We start from the raw sequence: 8,013 nt of genomic DNA, 5'->3' as shown, positions 1-8,013 counted from the left end.
AACCCACACTGCCACACAAGACTCCGTTGTTTTTAGGTGCTATCAAATCTGTTGTTGTTTTTATGTGCTATCAAATCAGTACCAACTTATAGTGACACTATGTACAACAGAACAAAACATTACACAATCCAGGGCCAACCACACAATCGTTGAGATATGCTTGAGCCCATTGCTGCTGCCACTGTGCCAATCCATATCTTCGTGTGTGTGTGTGTGTGTGTGTGTTTTGTTGTTGTTGTTGTTGTTTTTCTCCAACCATCCATTTTATTAAACATGAAATCCTTCTCCAGGGACTGGTTCCTCCTAATAATGTTTCTGAAGTATGAGAGATGATGTCTGGCCATCCTAGCTTCCAAGGAGCATTCTGGCTATACTTCATCCAATACAGATGAGTTTGTTCTTTTGGCACGCCATGGTACTTTTAATAGTCTCCCCCAACACCATAACTCAAATGCATCAATTCTTCTACAGTCTTCCTTATTCACTGCCCAGCATTCCACATGCATATGAGTTAATTAAAATATCATGGCTTGGGTTGGGCACATCTTAGTCAGCAAATTGTCATCTTTGCTCTTCAACTTTTTAAATAGTTCCTGTCTAGCATATTTGCCTAATGCAATACCTCATTTATTTCTTGAGTGTTGCTTTTATGAGTGTTGATGGTTGAGCTAAGGAAAATTAAATCTTTGACAGCTTCAATCTTTTCTCCATTTATATTGTTGTTGTTGTTAAGTGTTGTCAAGTAGCTTCTGACCCTTAGTGACACTGTATAGGGTTTCCAAGGAGCAACTGCTGAGTTTTAAAATGCTGGTTTTTAGACTTAAATTGACCTTGCAGTCCAGCGCATTAACCCAAGTTATTTAACCGTCCAGTATTTAATTGTCCAATGATGAAGATGTTTGTTTTCTTTACATTGAGAAGGAAACCATCCTGAATGCTGTGGTCATTGATCTTCATAAGTAAGTATTTTAAGCCCTCTTCACTTTTAGCAAGCAAGGTTGTATCAACAGTAGGTTGTTAATAAGTCTTCCTCCAATCATTACACCATGATTTTCTTCATATAATCCAAGTTCTTGGATTATTTGCTCAGCACACAGTTTGCATATGTGTAGTGAAATAATAAAAACTTGGTGCACACCTTTCTTAATTTTAAACCATTTGATGTTACCTTGTTCTGTTCAAACAACTGCCTTTTTATCTATGTACACGTTCCCCATGAGCACAAATAAGTGTTCCAGAACACTCATTCACAATTTGTCCATAGCTTGTCATGATTCACACAATTGAAAGCCTTTGCTTAATCAATAATGTACAATAAACATTTTCCTGGTATGCAACAGAAAAATATATCACTGATCTCTTCTTTCATGGAAATGTATTGAAATAGATTTTGAGAGTGGAACTGTTCTATATAAATATAAAACAAGAAAAAGTGAAAAAAAAAAAAAAACCTGTCCACCACATAGAAAATAATTCTACCAAAAATGTAAGTAAAGAAAAATGAAAATATATGGTTATATGAATTGAATGGTTATATGAATATAGCTATCTGTGAACTGAGGAGCAAAATATTTATTAAAACATCCTAAAAATAAAAATAGCAAGAGTTGCAGAAATAATGTTTTCCTTCATGGCATGAAATTAGGAAGACGTTGGGCCCCTAATTATTTATTTTAGAAAGAGACTCAATATGAGAATATAGCAATTGTTTTCATATGCTGCAAACAGTAGAATGTGAATGAAGGAAGAATTATGACAAATAAATAGAAAATAGACAAATTTTCACACAGTCAAAAAAAATCAAAGTGAAAATTTTCAAAATGGAAATGGCTGTCCAGTAAGCAATTAGTTAATGGTAAATAGTCACAGGATCTAAATTACTTTTAAAAAGTAGGTCAAAAATAAAAGTAGTGCAAAAGATTTCACAAGTAGGAGACTGGTCACAGAAATCAATGATATAGAAGGTAACTTTTCATCTAAATAATTCTATAATTTTACATATCCAGATAACCTAAACTAACCTAAATAAATTAGTGACACCAAATTTCATATATAAATGTGAATTTATAAGATACATTTATCACACATGAGATGTTATTATAAATACATGGTCATTCTTTTTCCTAAAAATAATCTTATAAACAAAGACAAACTGTGGTGAAATCTAATAAATTCCCCAAACTAAGTCTGTAAATGATAAACTCAATAGAAATTATATACTTGAGAACAGACATTGATTGAAAGGTAGTATTTTGGTTTTTGATATATTGTGTTCAATAGTGGCTCCACTGCCAAGTTATATTCATTGTCTTGTAGCTAGTCAATTTCACCTTGCAGTAATATGAGTAAAACCACTTCTTCAGTACCATTATATTGTAGTAGAGTTCTATTTGTTTCCCTTAATCATCATTTATAAAGTGACATTCAAGGACAGTAATGTTTGGAAAATCAGCCCATGAAAAATTGCATTATATTTTCAAATCATGCCATGGAGCTAAAAGAACAGCTAGGCAGGTGTCTCTATACAACTTGCATTTAAGAACTAATTTCTAATGGTGAAGTATTATTTAGAAGGTCCACTATTATCATTAGTACACCAGGTACTACTCAATTTGTTTAAGATAAATGTTTGTGTTCCTATGACAACAAATTTACCATTAAAAATCAAATTCTTTTAGCATTTTACTGACTTTATTCTTAATATTTGGATGCTAGAAATTTGCCTGGCAAGATTAACATAATGGACTTAAAATTCTGTTAGGCAGAATTAAGTCATCATCAGAAAATATGTATACATGTAGGCAAACAGAACATAAGTAATGAAAATGTTTTAATCAATAGTTTATAACTTGGTTAAATACATAATTTATGTATTTAAGAATTTGAAATGTATATCCATATACGTTTTCAACAATGAAAACCCATAATGGTGAATCTGGCATAAAGATGACAAGGAGTAAAGAAATCCAAATCCACAATATTATTTGTGACAATTAAGGATTAGAGATGCATTTGTACATAGTCACCATCAAGAACTAGATCATTAGTTGTTGTTACGTGCCCTTGAATCAGTTCTAACTCATACTAACCCTATACACAATAGAAGGAAACACTGAGCAGTCTGGCACCATCCTCACAATTGTTATAATTTTTGAAAAAATTGTTTTTGCTATTTTGTCAATGCATCTCATTGACAGGTCTTCCTCTTTTGCACTCAACTTTCACTTTACCTAGCATGTTGTCTTTCTCCATGGATGCTCCCTCCTGACCATATTTCTAAAGTACCAGTTAGTGAGTCTTGCCATCCTGACTTCTAAGGAACTTTCTGACTCTACTTCTTCCAACACAGATGTGGTTGTTCTTCTGGCTTCTCATGGTACTTTTTATATTCTTCTCCAATACCATAACTTAAATGAATGAATTCCTCTATAATCTTCCTTATTCATTGCCCAAATTTCACATGTATATGAGGCTATTGAAAATGCTATGGATTCAGACAGTCACACTGTATTGGTTAAGTTTCTGTGTCAAACAAACTAGGCCAGGATTTTCAGAAGTTTAGAAGTTGGGGTGTGCTTATTTACATAGTGACGAAACCTAATACAGGCATAGCTAGCTTTATGATGAGTGACTGTGAATAGCCAATCCATTGAAAGGATGCTTCCTTCTTGGGGGTGTGTCCTGCTCCCCATATAATGGACAGGATCTCTGTCTTCTGCTGGGGACTGGGATACTACAATTGTAAGATAATAACATTTTCTTCATATGTATATGTATATATGTGTATATATACAAATGTTTCACAGTTTTTATTTTTGTTTTTTGTCTCTAGAAAACTCTGCCTAAGACATGTGATATGGAGAGATTGGGGTTCTAGGGAAACAAAATCACAATGTCTGACCTCCACTTAGTAAGAATAAACCTTGGGTCGATTTTGAGTTTTGTCCTTTTTCCTTCCTGTGGAGTCAGAGAAAGTCAGAAATGGTCCCCTCTTGGTTTAAGCAAATGGCTCTGTGTGCAGGATTCATTGCAATGTTTCCAGACCTAGGAAATTATGATGTTTTGTAAGGGAAAAAACAAAGGTGCACAGGATAAAATATTTCAAAAGAAGAGGGAGTAGCAGCTTCTAGAGTTACCTGGAGCTGATGGCACTCTGGTTATAAAGGATAGCTGACTAAGGGCCTGGACATACTGGAATCCATCCTGACAGAGCCCCAAGGCTATATACATAAGAATAGAGTTTGTCCAAGATAGAAGCAAAGATTGAAATTGAATGTATTAAAAGGTTTATATGTTTGACTGCCTTATGGATATTGGTTTCTCCTGCCTATTATTGCAAAATTGACATACACATGTAATAGAAAAATTGGGAATTATGAATACAGAGAATTTGTAAGCCAACCTTCAGCCTAAACTTGATTAGATTTGCTAAAAAGGAAATTAGAATTTGCCCGGAAAAAAATAGGATTTTTGCTTTAAGCCTTTGTAGAATATGGGGCTTTAGGTGGAATCCTGAGCCTCACCCAGAACTTTCTGAGTTGGGACATATGTACTTGAAAAGACATGCAATCAACCTAGAACTGCTGAGAGAATTGGAGTCTCTGGCGGAGGATAAAAGTGGACAATTTGGCATTTTGTATGTCAGATGCAACAAGGCAAGGAAAGTTAGCCCTTCAGAAAAAAAACAAAAAAACATTTAGGCATGAAAGTTAAAGAGAACCTGTGAGTTGTGTGCTCCCTGGTGACCGTCTGGATCTTCATGTAAGTGGAATTGGGGGGCATGTAGCAATGAAGATTTGGACTGAGTTTGGACATATTTTATTGGCATCCATTGATCTTGAGATAGGATGAAAGGAAAGACTGGATAGTCTGAAGTTTAGAGAATTGTGTGAACTCCTCAGTCCAGGGACACTAAGTCCATGGGGGCTAGGGTTCAGAGTGAGGGTGCCAGCTGATCTGAAGTGCATACAGCTGTGTATGTGAACTCGCAAACTTGTAGCTGGTACCTGTTTGACATAGCTTGGATAGCTAGGGTTGAGTTGACCAGAACTTCACAAGATGACTATAAAGATGTTGATATTTTGAGTAAGTGCCAATAAAACTTGTAGGACTAGACTTTTATTTATGGATGCAATTGTTCAAAATTCCACCTAGAATGGAATATTCTTCAGATCAAGGAACATGCTTGTTTCCCTAGTGTGCTACTAGGTTTATAGGAATGGGCAATTTAGGCAATGGCTATCAAAAATTGTTGTAGTTGTTAAGTGTTGTTAACTTGGTTCTAGCTAACCTTGTGGAAAAATAGACTTTGCAATCTACTGCTTTACCCCATGACACATCAAGATTCAAAAATTAGTGTTTATAAAGACAGGAAGTGCTTGGCTTACAAACGTTCAGGGATGAGCTTATTTTGAGAATGAGAAGATAAAGGAGAATCCCCACTGACAAGTTTTCCTTTTTTTCCAGATGGGTTTAGTGAAAGAGGGATGGGGAATTATGCCAATAGAATTTTATTATTTCAATTGTGAGTGATTGTTAGTAAAATTAATTGTGATTGTCAAAACTGTAGTTGTAGAAGATATGTAACAAAAAGGAGAAAGTAGTTATCTGAGTAGTTATCTTTCATGTCAGGATCATCATTAAGAAAGAGCAAGAGTGGAATTTGGGATCTCTGCCTTCAAAAGCCACGGTGGCTGAGGCAGTGTCATGGATAGGCAAAGCAGTTTGAGACTCACCCCATGTATTGAGTAAAGCTAGGTGCCTACAGACAAGAGGCAGGGTTGTAGAATGTTCTTTGGACTCTTGAACCAATATATATTTCTTTGTTTTTTTGTTTTTGTTTTTTTTTTTTTGCATGTGTGCACCAAATACTTTTGCTTTATTGATTTGTGATATTTAAGATGAAAATGGAGCTAGTGTGCTTTTGGTTGTATGTGTTTTCATTTTATCATGTTAGTGCAAGTCTGACTTTACCATTTTCTTATTTAGAGATTATGCACATAGTATATAGGCTTTGTCACAACTCATCTGTTAGTTGGTTGTACTGTGGAGGCTTGCGTGTTGCTATGATACTAGAAGCTAGGCCACCGATATTTTAAATGCCAGACAGGTCACTAACAGTGGACAGACAAAGACAGACTAGGAAAAAGGAGAGACAGACTATTTCCAAATATTTAGACACTGAAAAATCTTATAAGTAGCAGAGGAACACTGTCAGCCAATGATGAAGGGCACCAGAAAATTGTCAAATATAATGCCAGAAAATGAGTCCCTCAGTCCCCTCAGGGAAAACCCCTTCCAAGACTGAAACTAAAAGGGAATACATGAGCAGGCATGTAATCTTGCTGGTGACCACATTGGTCTACCAATAAGGGGATGTGGTGGAAAAACAGCAATGAAGCTGTGGGCTAAGTCCGACCACATTCAATAGACTCCTGTCAACCTGGATTGAGACCTGGTTGTCCAGCAGTATAGTGAAACCTGGGGACTCCTGAGCCCATGAACAGGGACATAGACACAAGGTGTGGAGCAGAGAGTGAATCATCCAGCTGATGTGAAAGTGAAGGGAGATGCACAAGAATGACCATACTTGGAGGTAGTACCCATTTGATCTAGCTTTAATGTTTGGATGATCATAACTCGACTAGAGGAAGAAAGAAGAGTAAAAAATGTGTAATCCACTACAATTTGATGAACTTGACCTATACTCATGGATGTAGTAGCTTAAAAGAGGGAACAAATCTTTACAGCAAGGATCATGCCCACTCTCTCTGTACACAGGGTTGATAGGGATGGGCAACTTAGATATTGGCTATGCAAAATGGGGGCTACAAAGGCACTATGTGACTGGCTTGCAAGTTTTTAAGAGAGAGCTTAGTTTCAGAGAGGGTGGGGAAAGGTAGACTCTCCACTGAGTGGTTTCAAATTGGTCTAGGTGGGGCTGATGAAAGGAGATGGGGATAAGACTCTTGTGGTTCAATAGTGAATATTTGCTATCAGGACTGATTGCAATTGTTGCAATGTATAGGTAGATATTTTGTAACAAAGGGAAGGGAGTGGTTGATCATGCAGTCTAGGAGCGGAGGACCTTGGAGCAATCAAGGGAGAAGAGCAGAGTGCATGATGCTATCCAGAGAAGCAGCGATGCCAGAGATGAAGGCAGAGATGATGACATGGAGAGATGGAGTGGCTGGGGACCGTAGAATCAAGGAAGGAGAAGGGATGTGTGCTGGCGGCCAGGGGACAGGTTTTCAGAGTATGCTCTTTGGTGGTTGTTTGAATGGTTATGTATTTCTGAGTCCTTCAGTGTACATCCAGACCGCCCCCCCCCAAAACAAAACAAAACAAAACAAAACAACAACTACAAAAAAAAAGCAACAACAGAGGGAACGGAAGCAAATGCTGTTGAATGATAATGCATGGAGGGGGTTGTAGGCATTACAATGAAATTAAATATGATAGGATGAATGTAAAACTGATATTCTACCATGTTAACTATCACTCAATTCACAAAACAAACAAACAAACAAAAAATGAATCCCTCAGTTTGGAAGGCACTCAAAATGTGACTAGGGAAGAGATACCTCCTAAAAGAAGAATGTTATGATGTGAATGGAGTAAATCCCTTGGGACCTTCATTTGCTGGTAGGAAACAACACAACATGAAGAGAAATAGATGTAAATATCCATTAATAATTAGAACATGGAACTAATTTTGAGCAAGTGTCAATTGCTAAAACTTGTTGGGGAATGTCAAAAATGAAATGGAATGCACAAACATCAGTATCTTAAGCATAAGTTAGCTGAAATGAACTAGCATTGGGCATTTTCAATTTGACAATCACATGGTTTACTATGCCAGGAATGACAAAACTAGAGGAATGGTGTTGCATTCATCATCAAAAAGAACATATCAAGATCTGTCTTGAAGTATAATACTGTGATTATTAGGATAAAATCCAAATGCTTACAAGAAAGACCAGTTAATACCACTATCATCAAATTGATGCACCA

The sequence above is a fragment of the Chrysochloris asiatica genome, unplaced genomic scaffold, assembly GCF_000296735.1.
Source record: "Chrysochloris asiatica unplaced genomic scaffold, ChrAsi1.0 scaffold00068, whole genome shotgun sequence".
NCBI classification, from domain to species: domain Eukaryota; kingdom Metazoa; phylum Chordata; class Mammalia; order Afrosoricida; family Chrysochloridae; genus Chrysochloris; species Chrysochloris asiatica.
The sequence above is the reverse complement of the archived record's forward strand: the minus strand, read 5'-3'. Positions refer to the sequence as shown.